Raw genomic sequence first — 5,039 nt, 5'->3', positions numbered from 1 at the left:
TGGTGCCTTCGACCCATGGGTACAGTAAGGATAACTCACCTGAAATGGAGAACCGGAGTTACTGAGATGCGCTTCCCTTTCTGTACTGCCTACTCTTGTGAATCCACTATTCACTAAAACCAAGTAAAATCTTAATCAGTCAAACTTGGTCAGAAAAGTCAGTGGTCAACGAAAGTCAAGATCCAAGGCAAGGCAGGTTGAGTACACCCTGCGTACTCAACTTACGCCCAACGTATGTGGTTCAGGTCTAGTACGCCTAGTGTACGCAATATGGTTCTAACATTTCCATTAAGCACTTTATCCCTTAAGACCTTTTGTCCAAAGCTCATATCTAAGTCCAAATGATATTCTAAATCATAAAGTTTCCAAATTTTGTGATTTTTCATGGCTAGAAAGGGTTTAAATCCAAATCCCTAACTTATCATAAGTTTCTATGCTTCATAACTCTTGCATTAATGGAAGAACAAGACCAATATTGAATTCTTATGACTTAACACCCTCAAATACACCTGTAAATGCACCTCACACGCTCTGGAACAACTCACACTCAATTGGACCAATTTGTGGGACAAAAAGGACATAATTTTGACCTCTAAACTAGATCTATCAATGGAGGCATAAAGGTACAAATTTTATATCTCCTGGAGATGAATGAGGGAGGATAACTTCCAGATCCAAGGTTGCTTCAAGCTTCTAAGCACAATCACCACCTTCTTTTTCCTTCAAAGGCACTCAAAACACCTTCTTCAGATCACAAGGCTCAAACTAGGTTTAGGGTTTCAAGGGAGGGCGTTGAAGCGATCTAGGTTGAGAATGGAAAGGTTTAGGGAAGTTAAAGAATTTAAATAAGGCTCAAAACCCTGAAATTAGGGTTTGGGTTCTGATCGCGTACTCTAAACGTACCAAATGGTACGAAAAAACAAACACTTCCAAATGCACGTTTTTGGTTAGCTAGTATGCCCGGTGTACTACCATGCTTCAACATTCAACATAAAATTCAACTTGTTGCAACTTCTTCGTTTCAACTCTGATTTTGTCATTCTTTATATGCACATAAATGTATTGAAGAGCCCCACAATGTTATCTAGATATCTTGTTCAAAAAACTTCTTGAACTAAAGTCCATAATACATGCAAGAAACCTGATCATGACTCCAAATTAAGAAATGACTGGAAACAGGATGTTATAGTGACATTAAGTTAAAACTCATGTAGCTCACGAGTGTTTTGACTTACATAGTGTTTTTAACGTGCTATGTATTCAAGTATGAAAGTTAAATCTTAGAGATACGGTGCTAAAAAAGGTGTATAAAAGATATATCAAAGTATGAAGGTTGTATAATCCTATTTTTTTACTATGGTTGTTAATATTTGTTTGTAACACCAAAAAATTAAAAACTCTGACGAATTTATGAAAGATTTTTGTAAAATCATATTTATACTATGATTTATTACCACAATATCAGTACAACCATGGTAAAGATTTGTTTTAAAAAGTTACAGTGTTTTAATTTTGTATTAGAGCCATATGTTTTTATAAATTAGGTGGTATTATCTTTCCCAGGCTTAAAGTATGAGAAAATAGGGTGTATGATAACTTAAAAAAGATGGAACTATGCTTAGAATTATATTTGTAGACTGATGTCTTATATGTTTAGGAAGGTGTATTCCTATTATAGTATGAGAAATATGCCTTAATTTTTGAAAATGCTAGAGTCATGTTATATGACTAGGATAGTATTATAACCAAGTTAGGTTCTTGTAGTTGGGTAGTTACATATAAACAATCAGACAAGTTGTTTATATTATATCATCAAGAATAATGGCCATAAAAGCTGGCGATTTTACTCGCAAGGAAAGTGTTAAGATATTTTAAGTATAGTCAAAGGAAACTCTTAGAGTTAGCACCCGAGTGATGTTTTATCGATAATGACTTTATAAGATAATGATGATTGGTAGAGAAATAATATAGTTTCCTATAAGTCCCTTAATAGGGTATACTATATGGTTTTCTATTCTGGTATACATAGTTAATTATGATCCCTTCTGATTTTCATTTATCACATGGAGATATTGGTCAAACCTTATTTCAGAAAAGATATTAGTAGATTGACAGTAGTTGCAAATTTCTTGGTTTCTTCTTTAGCATTCCGTTTGATAATTCTATAATGTTAAGTGAAATAGTTAAGTACAAGAGCTGTGATTTCTATTTTACCTAGGACCGTTGCACTCCCTCGTACATACGAGTAACATATAATATATGATAGAATGGGTTGACTGTCCTACAAATATTATTCACCTTTAAGAATCTTCTTAGAATTTTGGTGAATACAAATAGTAATCAATGCTCTTCATTTAAAGAATAGTATTTAATGACCAAACTTTGGATATTGATGAATATGTTTGAAGCATATACGAATTGTATTACGAGACTTACGGTAAGCATATAAAAGAATGGATAAGAAATTAGGTGATTTTTAGGACTTCAAGAGACTTTAATGACACAATTGGGTCTGTTAAAGTTAATGCGATATAATATAACTTCTAATTTGTTTTTTCTTGTTGTAGTATCAAGAGGGTCGTTGGGTGGTAAGGAATTTCATGTCAATGTTGAAAAGGAAATAATAAATTGTGTCTTTTTTACAAAACTTCATGTCAAAATATAAGGATTTAATTAAAATCAAATTTTTACGAAATTCCATGTTAACAAATGACACGTTAAGGATAAAAGAAATGGTTAAAACAAGTAGTCATCATGATAATTAGGTGGTTTATTGCAAAAAAATATTCGATTTTTTAAGGATCAAGATATAATGGATTTCTAATAAATAACCAATAAATGAAAGTGAAAATAAGAAAAATGAAGAAATAATGATGCACGAATTACTAGAGTATTATGTATACATAACACATGTTGCATGTGTACATCATCATTTTCAATAAAAAAAATCAAAGAATTTGAAACATTTTAATTATAAATAAAAGTTTAATCGAGGAGGAAATCCACATTTCCTTTATCTTTCAACTCACTTGCCACATCATTTTTTTCTATCTTTTCTTACGCCCACCCCTCGTATCCTACACTATATGAAAACTTTTTTTTTTCTTATCCCTCCTAAACAACTCAATTTTTATCTTTAAAATAAATACAAACTAAGGAAATCTATCTTTCCTTTCTCTTTCAACTCACTTGACGCATCATTTTTTCTATCTTTTCTTACTTTCACTTCTCGTATCCTACAAAATATGAAAAGTTTTTTCTTATCCCTCCAAACCAACTCAATTTTTAACTTTAAAATAATACAAACTAATTAAAATTATACAAAACTAATTAACAAAAATATTTCAAAAAATATAAAAATTAATTCACAAACTAATTAAAAACATACAAAACTATTTTTGTATAAGTCTTTATGCATGAAGTACAACTAACCAAAACTCAAAAGAGTAGAAAGACAATTTAAAAAGAGAGACAACTAAAGGGTTAAGTAACCTACTTATAATCACTTTGTCGGTACCACTCTGTCCACCCTAAGAGGTGACTAGAAACAAATACAAATGAAATGCATCACACATAGAAAAAAGGCGACCAAATAAAAATTAAAACTTTGAGGTTATAAATTGCAGGAAATATTTTTCAATTTGTGTTAATCAATGATTGTATATCTCATAGGATTGTGTATACTCATTTTCTTAAATTTGTGTTTCAACCTTACACTTGGGTATCACAAAATGAGTCACATTAAAGGGTTGAAAACTTCAAGTTTAGGCACAAAATAAGAATAAGAATACTCGATCCATGTATGTGGTTCATGGATCCTTTATATGGGTCAAAATCTTGCATTGTGTATTTGTATTTATGTATTTGTACCAGGATTAAGCCATTAATGGATAAGATTTACAAATTTATAGTTTCAGAAAGTGAAAAAGGATACTAGGCTGAACTGACACTATAAGTATCAACCCGACATTGTCAAGCCAACTTCAAATTGACTCAGTTAGTCCTTAATGACGGGCACCAATATTTACCTTTGCTATCTACAATATTATCAACTTTAAACTCTCCAAATAACTAGGTCAAGTTTAAACTCTCCAAACTAACTGTGTCAGTCCAATATGTTCATTGGTTTGTTCCAATATGGTCAACCTCGAGTTAAGAACCTGAATAGACAACCTAAAATTACCATGGTTGAGCACTTCTTACTTATTTTCATGTTTTCCCATTTTACTTGTAGTTTAAAAATCTTTTAGTAGGAATACCACAAGGTGTTTTACCCTTTATCCCCATAAAGGACAATGTTCATTTACCATTCAAGGCGTTTCGTTCCCTGCGACCCTTGAAATTTGTTGTGTTTGGGATCAATGTAGTCTTATACAAACCATAAAAATCATATAAAACCGTAGTATATATTCTTATTGGCACTTGTAAATTCCAATCATCCAAGAATAATTATGACATTAAAATCACCAACATAGATTTCATGTTGCTTACATTTCTATATTTTATGCATGGTATTAATAAAATGTTATTGTTTATTAACACTTTATTAATCCTACTTTTTTTTAATAAAAAACATAAAACCAAATACTATCGTTTGATAACAAACATAAAGCCCAAATAATAGTATTTGCTAACCATTTTATCTGATTGCATCATGTTTATAAGTAAAATGAAATGGTGAGTTCGACAAATCAAGTTTCAAATTCCATTCAAGTATCTCATTCTGATGATGAATTTGAAAATTCATGTTTAAAATTCCATTCCACATCCCTTATCTTTTATGCTTTCGTATTTTCAACTTCGGCAGGTGTGTGCTGAGTTCGGTGGTGGCTTAACTCTGTAGGTGTGTGCCGATGAGAGAGAAGACCAATTTTTTAAAATTTAATTTTTCTATCCATTTTTTTAAAAGTGACAATTTTTTCATAAAAAAAATCAAAACTTCAACCCTTTTTCAAACTTTATAAATACTAACAACTACCTTATTTAACTATCTTATTTTAAAACACACAATAACCTTCAACTTTTCATTTAAACACTCC

Source organism: Lactuca sativa, chromosome 8 (assembly GCF_002870075.4).
Source record: "Lactuca sativa cultivar Salinas chromosome 8, Lsat_Salinas_v11, whole genome shotgun sequence".
NCBI classification, from domain to species: Eukaryota; Viridiplantae; Streptophyta; class Magnoliopsida; order Asterales; family Asteraceae; genus Lactuca; species Lactuca sativa.
This window is presented reverse-complemented; position numbering follows the sequence as displayed.